The following is a 14,902-nucleotide window of genomic DNA, read 5'->3' on the forward strand; positions in this document are numbered from 1 at the left end:
CCACAATGTGGGGAGGAAAGCCTACAAAAGAATGAAAACAGAAAGTGTCTAAGGCCTTGGCAGAAGGACATTAAATAAAATAGAGAGTGGTGACTCATTTTGGCAGTGGATCCACCTCAACCCCTTCAAAGCCTTTGGCAAGAGTCCTCAGAGGAGACCCCAGCCTTTTGCCAAGCCACAAAACACCACAATTATTATCACAGCAGTCATCAACAAAACAGATTTTGTAAACTGACTTGTTGGCACATAGATTAAAGAAGCTATAAAAAGGAGTAACAGCTGTTTGGGATGCCCTATACAGAGAGCTATATAGAAAGGAGATTTTATATCTCTATACATACTTGGACAGACACAAGCAGAAACATACCACATGTACCAATTATGCATGTGGGCTCTACGGAAAGGGACAAAAATGCCAAACACACAGCACCATCGGCTGTAAGTACAAACAACCCTTTCAAATAAAAACATGTATTTTGGAAGGGCTAATCGAAAAATGCCCTGAAGAAAAGATTCTGTAATTTCACCAAAGTACAGACTATGAGAAGAATGAATAAAGTTTCCCCTGAAAAGTACCGTGCTTTTTAACATAAGTATGAATGCTGATGAATTCTTTGCCAATTTGTAAAAATAGGCCTTAGCCTACCTCCATAAACATTACCCCGCTGGCATTTTATACTCTAAAATTTAGAATTATCTCATGCTCCAAGCAACGTGAAAAAAAATCCTACTTGCTTTAATACTCATGGATGGATATCTATGAAAAAATTTCATACTTTAACTGTTTTATTCCCACTGCCACACAACACTATTCACCTGAATATGAACTAAAATATCAGCTAATGTGTACTAGAAATAAAAAGAAAAATGCAAACATTTTAACCAGGATTATATACTTGAAACTTGAAAATGTATGATTTTTTTTGTGTGTGTGTGTGTGTGGTCTGAATTTGTGGTTTTTAATTTGAAAACAAAGTTTCCCTGAAGTGGCAGTACAAATAATTCAGGTGCACATGCATACATGTGTATGTGTGAGTGTGAAAGAGAGAGAGAGAGGAGAAAGAGAAAGATGTCTTTGTACATGGTGAATATGCCCAGGTGTGTTCATGTGGAGATCCTAGGAAGCTGTTAGCTACACTGCTCATTGCCTTATTGCCTTGAGACAGGCTTTCTCACTAAATCAGAAGGTTGCCACTTCAGCTAGGCTATTAGTCATGGAGTCCCCAGGATTTGCCCATCTCTGTCCCCTAATGCTGTGGTTAGTACATACTACCATGCATAGCTTTTAGGGGGTGACAGAGACTGGGATCTATAAACAGGTCTGCATGCTTGCATGGGAAGCCTTGTTAACCACTGAGACATCTCTTCAGCAACCTCCTGTGCTCCAATCACCAAAGGTATTTAAGCTATCCGACAGTGTAATATCACAGAGCCACATAAATAGACCATAACAACATATTGAGAGATCTGCCTTAAAACTCTCAGACACATTGCTAAGCCCATGCCAGCCACCTCTACAACCCCTGCCTGAACTTGTACTCAAGGAGTCTAGGCGCTAACTTTCCTCCCTGAAAGGTGCCTGAGTTCAAATCTCAGCATTCTTGGTGACATTTGGATTCCCCTATCGAACGGTTGTGTCTTCATCAACAACTGCTTACTATGAGAGAAAAGACTAGAACTGGACAAGTAGAAAGCTTAAGTAGTGACAAACATGATTGGCTGCCTTGGAAGAGAGAAGTAGCTTCAGTGTACTGAGAGCCAGATTTCGTAAATGTCTGCTGAGTTAGAGCCACAAACAGGCCCCAATACTGGACCGCCCCAAATCCAAATTTCAAAAAGCTCACACTAGCTAACTTGCACTTCTGCACTGTTATCAGCAACGCTCCACCACCTGCCAGGACCAATGGCGCCTCTGAAAAGCTACCCGAATATCAACCAAACTGCTGTGCCAATTAAAAACTGCCTTCAAGAATCCAGTCTCAAGCAGAACAAAAGCTAGCCCCTGGTGGTGCTAAACACAGGCCTCTTTTAAGGAATTAATTTACTATACATAAGTTCTGGGAGAAATTAATTCATCGGTATGTTCAAAGTATCTCAGAGAGATTTCAACAAGTTGTAGAAATCTATTTGCTACTAGATCAGCCTTCAAATCGCCACAAGTCCTGTATTTCCACCTTGGTTTGGGAGTCATTGTTTGTATCCTTGGCCAAAGTGCACACAGTAACAGCTGCACAGCTAAAGCCAAAATTCTTTTCTCCAGGTCTTGTGTTTTAAGTTCAAACTACTTTGCCTTATTATCGTTCTCCCAGCTTCTTCTGTCTACCTTGGAATCCGAGTGCATTATGCAGCCAGCACAATGAACCACCGTGCCAGCAGTAGCAGTCTGCTGCACCTATCCAAGAATTTTTAAAGCATCCAAGCACACACACTGTCTCCTGTGTAGCCTGGAGATCCCGATTGAGCTCATGCCAAGTGTCTGAAAAGTTGGACCCTGCATCCGGTATTTACACTAAGCTAAAATTCTAATCAGTACTAACAGCAGTATGTTTTAATTCACCCTATGATTTTATTTCAATCTGCTAAGCAGCACAACTGCCAGAATGCAATTGCTATAAACTTAAGTAAACAAATGCAAAACTAAAATAAATCTTAAACCTGTTGTATATAAAGTTTGTGCCACTTCACACAAGCAGTACAAAAAGGCACAGCCCAAAATCTTAGGCGGTGTTTTTTTGCTCTCACGTAGAAAGCTCTTTGAAAGCATTGCCTTGTCTGGTCTCCCCGCATCCCTTCTAAAGAATTATTTGGTACACAGTAGATCAGGGAAAGGAAACAGCCATGTTATTTTACGATGGTTTTTCACCTCAGTATCCCTTGAAATGTCTCCTGCCAAGCACGTGAAACAAGAAGTACACGGTGACTACCCGAATCTCCAGATGACACTGTAAGCACTCGTGCCAAGGGAGTTGGTGCCAAGTCTTGCATCTTCGGGATCCCCCCCAACACCTTTCTTTCTGGGTGTTAGCTATGTGGGGATAGGGACTGGCAGAGGGGGAACCTGACCAACAAATTCTGAGAAGTTGGTCACTATTTTGAACCTGCTCAGTGTGCTTAGATTTTGGCAGCCATCTTACAGCTTGGCAACCATTTTGAGAATTTGTTTGGCAAGCTCTCAGAATTCGCTGACACTGTTTAAATAGAATGCTAGTTAAAAATAGCCCATGCTAACCAATACAATGTGATATCAGGTAAAATAACCTCTGATAAGCCCTGCCAACAAAACGATTTACATCTTCATTGGGATACTGACATCCCAAATTCCATAACTTAAATACACTGTATAACGAAGTTGCAAGTCTGAGTCCTTCAGCCCTTAGCAGACAAGCTGTTGAATTATACTGGAGGGAGGGACACCATGAGCAGGTAAGTAAAGGAAGACAGAGATGGCCCTCCAAAACCGCAATTAATAGCAGAATGTTCCAGAGTTTGTTCAAAGACAAGACATGAACTAGATTGTAGAAAATGGCCACAGAATCTGTCAGACTATACTCCTAGTCTTATCTCAGGAACCCTAGGAAAGTCTCAGACATGTACTACAAAATTTTCCTTAGGTAAGGAAATTATGAGCAATCCCACCCTGATGATATAACTCTATGTAAAAATCATCTAAAAGGAAAAAAGAAAACTTATAGATGTCGGTATTTTCCAAAACCACCATGCTATCTTGAACTTTATTCTTTCACCTTGAATTTCAAAGTATCTAATTCAATAAAAAATACATTGTCATTTAAAATATTTCTTGATGTCTAAAATCCTAAAATATAAATAATTTTGCATGGTTGAAACTGACATCATTTCAAGACCTATATAGTTTTTAAGAACACTGAAATGACAGTGAGTGGAATTTTACAACATATGGAAAAGGAAAATGACAATCCAATAATCCGAAAATATCTCTTTTCATACTGGAATAAATAACACTTTACGGCACGATTCAGTAACTTCCTTTTAATGTTATGAATATTTAATAATTCCATGTCAACATGGGGGAAAGCTTCATGATTAAAAAAAAAGACCAAATTGTTCATACTTTGGGAGAAAAAAATAACAAACCAATCTTTTATTAGCCTACTATTATTTCCAAATCATAAATATGATAATAAAGCCTAAACAATTCTAAATTTTGTGATGTTCAAAGATAATGACTAGAGTTTCTAAATAAAATTAAACAAAATTGCTACAAATCTATTTAAACACTTGTGTTGTTTGGGGTATAGTGGACACCTGGCTTATCCTCTAGCTCCAGCTGAGCTACAGTACAAAGGTACTGAGAGAGGAGAAAGAGAGAAAAACAGCATCAGCAACAGTGCTCACATTAGTGCAGGGCTCTTAAACCTGAAGCCTGAACCTATTTCAATTCAGGAAATATTTTAATTCATATAATACCATCCAAAGTGAAACAATTCATTAAATCAGGCTCAGAACTGGAACATTACATAGGAAGACATTATGCTGAAATGGGTCAGCCTAACGTCGTTATGCTACTCAGTGTCTCTCTGCTGAGTGACAGTATCTGCAGTGATGTGACGTAAGCCATACTAGGATGGCTTGGAATGCATTGATAAATTGCTCTATTGATCCTGTTCTGCTTCACTTACCATAATTATAGCACAGTAATGGAAGACATGAATGATAGATTTTCGGTACAGAGGAAAGCCCAGAGATGCCTGTTTCTTTATGAGATTATATCAAATCCTTTCAATTAATACAACATGATTGATGTGTAACACTGAGGATGAGGCCTGATTCTAATGTTCTTTCTAAGGTATTACTATTCAAATGCTTGGGTTATTTCAAATAAATGTATTTAGCATTTTAAAGAAATAAATTTGTAGGATGCCGTTTCCTAACTTATTTTAAGAATTTATTTTCAATTGTGTGTTTGTGTGTGATCGGTATGTTCACGTGAGTGCAGGCATCCCTGGAGGCCAGAGGCACCTGGTTCTCAGAGACGGAGACGGAGTTACACACAGTTGTTAGCTGTCCATCATGGGTGCTGGGAACCAAACTGGGATTCTCAGCAAGAGCAGTGCGTACTCTTAACCATTAGGACACATCTCCAGCTCCATGGTTCCTAATAATTTTGCAAACCATTTTTATACCACTAAGAAATATCTTTCAAAACTTGAATAAACTTTACAAGCACAGCATTATCATCCTATCTTCACTGACCAGACTAAAATCATTTAAAGAAAAATTACAGTACGGGGTATTAGGTATTATATAAAGAATTAATAATAGAATGGAAGGATTCAGGTGACTGAAATAAGTTTGAGAAGAGAAAGTAAGCAATTATTAATTCAGACAATAAGAAATCCCCTAGAATGAATTCAAATGAAAATAAAAACTTCTTAACAGACATCATATATGATTATTCCTTACTCCTAATTGTCCAATATGCACAAAAGCCGACATGCAGTGTCAGAGAAGGTCAGATCTGCATTACAACCACATGAGTAGAGACTTATATACCACCCTGATCATGCCATTGTAGGGAATATACAGTGTTTCCCCAAATGGATACATTTAAATTAAATATGTCATTCTTTGTCATGTGAAAAGAACGTGAGAAATTCCTAATGCATCTGAACAACTCAGGGCATGACTTGAATTGTTTTTCATTTCAAAATATTCACTAATGAAAAGATCTCATTTTATTTGCTTTTGCTGTTTAAGGAAAAATACATAAATATGGCAGAGTTGTATAAGAATAAGCAACTGGCAGTAAAAAGATTTCCTGAACAACTAAATGATGTAAAAATTGATCTCTGCTTCCCTTCTTGGATGACAAAGGCTACCATGGGAATAAAATGTAACCCAGGAGGGCTGCGACAGCATCAAACCTTCCCTGGCACACAAAGTCTGAAGCCCAGACACTGAAGGCTTACAGCAGGAAAACGCAGCATGCAGGGAACGACTCAAAGCCAGCTATCGACCACACCATTGATTTTGACTAGGGAAACCAAGAGGGGAAAAGCACCAGAAAAGATAGAATTTCCTCTTTCTTTTTGCTCCCCAACTTAGGGCTGCCAAACTTAGGTCTTCCCAGGCCCGAGTCCTGCGTCTTGCATTGCAGCTAGCCAGGATGTCTGCCCAAGATAATTCAAACTGAGAGCAGACAGTTGGCAGTGGAAGCTGCTTCTCCAGGGACTTGCAGCACATCCTTGCATACACAGAATGCAGCTACTTGACAGAAGGGGACAGAGGGGACACATGACTGTCCAGGTGATATCTGACCACATTCCACTGAGAATTAAAAAAAAAAAAAAAGCTTGACTCTACCACTAACAGAAAGTGAAGACAATCAGACCTCAAATGGTTTCCCTGTGTCTCAGACAAGGGGTCACAGATACTCCCAAATTCTAACATAATCTCTCTCTCTCTCTCTCTCTCTCTCTCTCTCTCTCTCTCTCTCTCTCTCTCTTTCTCTCTCTCTCTCTCTCTCTCTCCCACACACACACACACACACACACACACTCCAACTAGTTTGTCAAGAGTTCACTTTTTAACCTTTCACATAAATTAACACAGAGAGGGTCAAAAGCAAACTGAAAAGGAGCAAGACAGACTGCTTGCTATAGCTCCTTGGGGTCTTAATCACATAATTTTGAATTGGTTGAGGATCATTTACTTGGATCATTATAATCATATCCTACAAGTATTCCACCATTTAATTTGTGAAACCCATGACCACAGAGCATGCACATAGAAAGAATTATTAGATACATTTATTTTATTGCTAAATTCAGAGATGGCTCCAAGCCATTTAAAAATAATAACAATAGTAATAATGATTAATAACAATGCACTTCCATTCTGACTCAGAACTCTCTTGAGGGGTTTTGCCAGTGCTCACTAATTAAGTCTCATGCCTGCTCACTAGGTATATAAGTACTGTTAGTCCGATTTTACATCTGGGAAATCCCAGCACTACCAGTGGGGTCCCAGGAAATCAAGATCTTTAGGGCAGTCACAGGGGAAAAAATGATTGTGCGTAGTAGAACTTTCTGGATGTTTCACCATTTGAAAAGTTTATAAAATATAGTAAACAAAAAAATCATACAACTAATACAAAAACAAAATACAAGTTGACTTATTTCTGGTCAAATCTTTTTTCTAAAAATATATAATAATCTTTTTTCCCCTAGTTCATATTTATCCATTCTACCCAGAAGAAGAAAAACAGTTTATTAATTTTCTGAATTAACATTTTTTTGTTTTTTGAGACGTGTTCTGAATTCACATTTTCATATAATGAAGACATTTCTCCCTCTATAGATATGAAAATATTTATTGATCAGTCAATTGTCCAAATAATTCTTTTACTATCTTTGCTTTAATAAAACTATCTGAAACTTATAATAAGTGCTCATCTACAGAGCTGTAGAAAGCTATGCCTTCAGACACCTCATGAAGTGGGAGTTCCATGACACAGACTAGCAACGGCCACAAAACTGACTGTTTCAGGTGAAGGAATGCTTGGTTTCATTCATTCCCTCAGCACTGTGGGGAACGTCTGGCAGATGAAAATCTGTACCTTCTTTCTTTGGGGTGGAGTGGAGTCCTGAAAGGGGAATAACGAATGTGATAATCAAGATCATGACAGGACCTGCCCAGAGCAGCGCAAAGCCAGAGAATCAAAGCCAGACATCTAACGACATGGCCATCACAACTACTGTATTTCGAGAAAATAACTGACTCGTAGCCACCTTTACAAACAAGCAAAGCATTAAAATACATGGCAGAAAACATGTTTCTTTGTGCCTTTAAAGAAAAAGCTCATCTGGAATGGCTGGGGTCAGTCTTGAGTTATTTGAGTCCTTGGCTCTCTGACCAGTAAAGCAACCGGACAAGACTGTGGGGATTCTGACAGCCTCACAAACTGCTTAAACCGAAGGCGTGGACTTTTCTATTTTTGCCTTAAATACCCCCATCTGCTGCTGAGGCTGCAGCTAGCCACTGGGCCTGTCTGAGGGATTAATTTCTTTTACATGGCACTATCTATAGGATACTGAAGGCAAAGTGGCCTGGGAGGAAGAGAGACAAAGACAAGGACAAGCATTCAACTCACAGAAGAGCTATTGGTGAGAGGCAGAGCTTACACACCCACTAGACACAGGGTGGGCCAGCACCAGGTGCGCAGAGCTGCACCGCAGACTTTCAGGAGCATGGGAAAGGAAGGTCATCACTTTCCTCGTCCCTGTCCAGACTGTTTTAAATGAGAACGACAAGTTCAGAGACTATTGCACTGCTCCTGTATGTTTACCTATGGATTCATGGAGGAAATGATACATCATGCTAAGTAATGACTGAGCCAATTCAATGGACCTGGATTGGGACTCCATTGCCCATGCTTATGTCCACCCTTGAGTAGATTCCAAAATCCCAATTACACCAGAATTCTCTTGGGAGGGCACAGAGCCTTGGGGATGGCACCCTGATATTACAGAGGAAGAAAATCCTCTCTAAGAACTGGCTCCACAGGATAAAGCCCACCATGGGAACCGCTTTATTACAATTCTATTTTTTTTCTTTTTTCTTTTTTTTTTTTTTGGTTTTTTCGAGACAGGGTTTCTCTGTAGCTTTGGAACCTGTCCTGGAACTAGCTCTTATAGACCAGGCTGGCCTCGAACTCACAGAGATCCACCTGCCTCTGCCTCCCAAGTGCTGGGATTAAAGGCGTGCGCCACCACCGCCCGGCTTATTACAATTATAGATTCAAACATTCATTCTTCTGTTCAGATCATGTACTCAGCACATCACTTCTATGGCTTTTCTGGTCTCTGTACCTGCCACTACACTGGGGTCCTTAAACACTTGAAGCATGTGGCTTCTCCAATAAGTATGTCATAACCATGTCCAATGTGTGGCTGCTTCCTCTGTCCCCTGTAAACCGACTTTCTCAGTACAGGTCTGTGATCCCGCATCTGTGTTGTCTGGCATTCAGGGGTATACTCTGCTTCTCCTGCATTAGAGATTTGAGAATTTGCTTCCTAACCAACTTCTTCCAAGTGGTTTGTGTGCACATGATCGTTTGAGAATAACATGGGGTCTTTCCTGGTCAGTCATTGTCAATATCCAGTGACTAGATTTAAAAGCCAGGGTGGGAACTCTTTCAGTATCTGTGCGAGCCAAGGAGGAAGGAGAAAAAAATTGAAAAACCAAACCAAACCAAACAAAAACAAAAACAAAAAACCCAGCCATAATACAAAGGCACTGAATGTATGCTGTAGGAGCCTCAAGCTTATTTAGAGAAGATGATACACACTCAATTAAAAGTTTAGCAACAGAGTTTAATGATACACCAGAAGTAGAAGGGCGGTTAGCAAGTGTAACATCCTGGGTTTACACACCCTGCAGAGCACTGGAAAGAGTCTGAGGGATTTATGGGAAAAGGCAACAGTTTAGAACAACATCAAATCCACATTGACTTCTGCACATGTCCACAAAGGGTTTGGGGGATGAGGCAAGCCACAAGTTTGGTTTTGAAAAGAAAATATATATATATATATATATATGTATGTATGTATATATATATATATATATATATATACTAAATGTCTATACTTAGGGGCATAAAAATGGACTAAATTTCAAAGAAAGCTGTTTTCTGAAAGTGTTCCCTATTGTGAGTTTCTTTAATTTGCCATGATTAATAGGATAAATATTTACAGGCCAGCAAGTTGGAAATACAGCACCAATAAAAACTTTTACCACTCTGGAAAATGTTAAACTCGGTTCTCTTGAAATGTGTGGCACAGGCAGAGTACTGGAGGGTGGCATAGTGAAAGCACTCTATTGGCATTTAGTTGGGTTGACCTGTATAATTCACTGTGGCTTTGCCACTTCTAACATGTCATCCCAAATGTATGGAAATGAAAGTTGTATGCAACATTTCTCTACTTTGCTTTACGTGAATATGTACATATATAAGATATGACTTATTCCCCCCCCCCGTTAGTTTAAGTGAGTATAATGTAACCACTCAGACATATTTGTGAACTTGAACTAATTATTGGTTGTGGAATGCCTACAAAATGTAAGAGCCACCCAATACCATGTTTTAGCATTCAAATTTAATCTACTTAATAAAGTGAAGGGACAATTAAAGAAATTATCTCAGTGCTCCAATTCCTGAAAATTGTTCCTAGTATAATGAAACTCCAAGGCTTGGTGAGTAGACTGAAAACCTAGACCCTGGCATCAAACCATCCCTGAGAGCTAAGCAATGGTAGCAGAATCCTCAAACACTAAAACTCCGTTTTCTTATGTACACAGATGGGATGCTACCCCAGGCCTCCTTAGAAGGCCTTGCTGTTAACATGCTGGGGTCCCTGTTGTGTGAGCAGGCCTTTACCCCAGACAATCTCCTTGGAGGCTGAGACATTTTATAACGTTCTGAAATACAGTTGTACCACTTGAGCCCTAAGTTTATAAGAGAACTTGAATACATATTTTAATGGATCTGAAGTTTATGTATTTATGACTTTGTATCATTTATTAGCTGAGGTAAAATCTTTTTATATGATTGCAAATGTCAGCAAATAAACTGATGCTCTCAACAAAGATTTAACATCTCATAAAGACATGATGAGCAGAGACCATAGCAACACAACCATACATACCTTAATGCATACAACTTTCTCACTGAAAAGCATTAAACATTTGTCAGGCTAAAGCAGGGATGCAAAAATGTATGATACTAAGTTTTATCTCCAGCCACTGTGTAGGTCCCAATAGGACACAACAACCAAGAAATTATAAAGCAATTGCCCTGAAAATGATTAGATAACTACAAAATTTTCTCAGAAAAGCAATTTTGTTTAGAAAGGGATTTTTAAGTATACATTTCAACAAATAAGCTTAAATACCAACTGTGTTCCTCTCTGAGTCACATGCTAGGGACGCAGGGAGTTTCATATTCCAGTGAAGATCAGAAATAGCTACAGAAGAGTGTGATAACAATCATGATAGAGGTACCTAAAGGGCCCCTAGCTTTGCCAAGCGTCTGGTATGTTTTTTTCCAGATGACACAAGGCTTAAGCTAGGAATTGCAGGAGGGCTGGAGTCTTCCAGTTGCAAGGGGCTGGAGGCTTCCAGGCTGTGGCTCCATCTCAAGGGAGCTCTTTCTAAGTAGGAGAGCAAGAACACACAGAGGCGCCACGTTGATTCTGCAGTGCTCGGCGCTGATATCCACAGCACCTTGGGAAAAAGAAGCGCTCCAACAGTACTAGATCAGACAGCTGGAACACGCGATTCTCAGCAGTGGCATGGGAGCACCAGGTTGGACTCTCTACAGTAGACGATGAGAAGCCAATGGAGAGTGCCAGTAGGAAGTGATAATTCCTTTTTGGAAAGATCATTTTGGCAAGAGTGTAAAGAAAGGATGAATGGCATGGAAAGAATGGGGCAAACAGAGGAGTCTAGAAACGGTCTAGGCTGGAAAAAACATAAACAAAGGACTTACAACGGTGGGAGTGGGTTTATATGCCTGAGAGAGGGAAGCTTGGCAGAACTCCACAATTATTTGATATGAAACTTGAAGCGGGAGTAAGAGATAACTTTCTGTCTGTGATCTGAGTGAGGTGCACTGTGGGTAGTATCATTAGATGTCACTTGTGTCGATTCATATGACCCCCTAAGCTCAGAACACCCACTTCACAGCTGGCCTTTCAAGTCGCTCCCATATTACTTGAAGGTTTTCTTGAATAACCTGCATTTTTACTACTGTCCTGGTTTACATTGTTTTTTTAACCATAGCTTCTTAGTGGAGATGGTTATCTGATTAAAATTTACTGTTGGGATATTTGCTTTTTAACTTGGTATTCTGATATATATATAAAACAAACTCCAACAGGTTGGGCCTTTTGTGTCTCTGGTTAGCGATCATAAATAACTGTGTGCTCTTTCCTAATGCTGTGCTTGTTACTGAGCCTCACTCTCTCTTAGTCAATGTTCTAGGAGCACACTAAACACGAGCAGTCATCTTGGCCTCTCTCTGGATTTTAGTGGGGTGACTGCAATAGCTCACGACACAGTTGAGGGGCTGTAGATGGCAGCATCATGGTCTGGATACTGTACTTCTTTGTGGCTGGCTTTCAAAGAATTTTTGTAAGTTGGGAATCAGAGTCAAATTTGATCAAATCCCTTTTGCCTGAAATTATTTATAACAAGGTTTTTGTGCCAGTATTCTTGGTTTGGGTAGAAAACTCAACATTTAAAGCTTTTTGTTTCCTTCCAGAAAATGAGATTGCAAAGCTGACGAATGAACGCTGCCGAGGAAGGGAAGCCACGTGGCTCCTGACCGTGGCTGCCATCATTTGGCAGGCTTGGTTGGGGTTTCTAGGTGCTCAGGAAAGGAATCAACAATGGCTCCTCATTGAGACGCTATATAGCTGGATGGTCCATTTATGGCAAGTAGGCTAATGTCAGTTAGTAAGACCAACAGTGAATTTTATTAAAAATAAGGATCTTGTCTGGGGCAGCAATGATGGTTGCAGAGCCTCTGTGCTTGGGCAAATGCTGAAGACAGAGAGATGAACTTCCCTGCACTGTAAATGTCTCACAAAACTTCGAGAATAAGTACAAAAGTATTTATTTCTTTTAAGAATATACAGTAAAGTTAGTGGGACATTTTACAGAAGCAAATTGGGCAGTATTTTCCCAAGAATATCTCTAAGTTGTTTAGTTAAGTAAGATCAATAAAGCTGATTGCTACAGAAATTTCTATAAAATTTCTTACACACTTAAGAAATTTTGAAAACAGAGAAAAAAACACATAACCTTTTGAAATACCATTTCTAACTCATTCTCTCAATGATTTGGTCAAATTTTGATTAAATATATTTATTTTTCCTCTATATTTAACAGAAGGCAATTTTGCATCATTTGTGAAGGATATCTCCATTTTTGCTTATAAAAGGATTCTTATCAGGTTTTTTTAAAGTTCAAATAATTAATATCAAAGTGGTAATACTTATCTGCCTTTTATTCTCCAGAATTATAGAGCTTATTGTTACACAGGAATATTTTTCAAAGAAAAATACCCCTCAAATAGTCAAGGCAATACTACTGAGGAGCAGATATACGCAAGAAGCATCCATCACAGGGTCAGGATGTGGACAGGGAAGACCCTCTAAGATGCTCCTTTGGGTTTAATATATGACACATCTTAGACATCTGAGGGCAGAGATGCTTGAGTGCTACCCATGGAGATGCTTACAGAGTGCTTGCTACTCCTTTTCCCAAGAATCAAGAAAAACAAGCAGATGAATACTGCAAAGAGTTCAGAATTTTAGATCTGTCAAAAGGGAAAACTGTTTGTGGGCCACAGGAACCTTCCTTTACAACATTAGCCCGTCACATTGGGGCATTATTATCTGAGCCATACCACGGATTCTTTTGAACATCCTTCCTCGGGGTAAGTGCTCAACACTGATGCATGGTCCAAGCCAAGCATGCACAGATGGGTGGTTACAGCTGCAGCCCCTCTGACAGGCTGCACAAACCCTTGGGGATCCTTCCCCCAGCACCATCTATCCATCTTGTTTGCTGGTACAAGTCCACCTTGCTCCAGCCTTTGTTGAGAGTGTCACAGGAACTGGCCCAAAATGTTACAATCTGAACAGGCCTTATTAATGGAATGAAAAATGGGCTCCCAAAATGCACATCGACAATGAACACGTTCTTCCTGAAATGACTGATAATTTTAATTAAAAAGGACATTCTAATAATATATTTTTAAATCCCGAGAAACAGTGAGTTGTTTGAAGCCTCTCTCTGGCAGGGTGAGTGAGTCAAGTTACTCAGTATGAGCCACCCAGGCTCTTTAAATTACATCTTCACGAGCCAGGAGATGGTGACCATTGAGCTGGGGAGAGGCAGCCTAGACTCAGTGGACCTATGCACCACAGCGTGAACCGGAAACCATATGTCTAGGGCAAAGGCTGGTGCAGAATTTATGACCGTCATCACAGGTCTCTTCGGCACCTGCTCATCCTAGAACGGCTCACCAAAGCATGGCAATCAGGGCTAGGTAGGCCAAAGTTTTATTTACTTATCTACCTTCCGAAAAAATGGTAACCGGTGGCTCACAATTGTATTAAACATACACATACCCAAGTTGTAGCCACGAGATATGAACAAAAGTGGGGAGATAGGAACCCAAACTGCAGATGTGCAGGAGGAGATATAACGGGGCAGAAATACGCTGAAGCAGCTACTGAGGTGAAGAACTACATTTATCTCTGAGTTTCTTGCGAGCCAAGGCAAAAAGAGAAACCAGAGTTTATGCAATTCTCGCCTTCTAGTCACAGAGGGCAGACCACCTTTAGCATAAACTTTTTTCTACTGTGCTTTTAAAAAGCACGAATCAGCCTTCAAGTTTCCATGCCCAGATCCTGCCTGTCCCTGGCTGTGCCTGACCTAGATTGCCAAAGATTATGAAATCATGCTTGATAAATAAATTGGGAAACAACTCGACCAATTTCTATGCTAAACAAAAAAAAAAAAAAAAAAAAAAAAAAAAAAAAAAAAAAAAGGAAAAGCAAATGAACAAACGTTTCCAAACATTTAAAAGTCAGAACCACTCAAAATAAAAATTGAAACCAGCGGCAAATAAAACTAACCCAAATCTTGGCGAAGCAGAATCCCAAGCCCTGTCGCTACAGGCTGGGAACCAGAGCAGCCAGCCAGGCTGTGTCTGTCTACGGCATATGGGGGAAGGTTCCAGGCAGTATCTCCAGGCTCATCTGATGGCACGGGTTCAACACCAGTGAATGGGCCTTAAACAAAGGGAGAGCTCGTTGAAAATGGGCATTTGTGAGTCACCGGTCAGTGTGGC

This window comes from Arvicola amphibius, chromosome 6 (genome assembly GCF_903992535.2).
Source record: "Arvicola amphibius chromosome 6, mArvAmp1.2, whole genome shotgun sequence".
NCBI classification, from domain to species: domain Eukaryota; kingdom Metazoa; phylum Chordata; class Mammalia; order Rodentia; family Cricetidae; genus Arvicola; species Arvicola amphibius.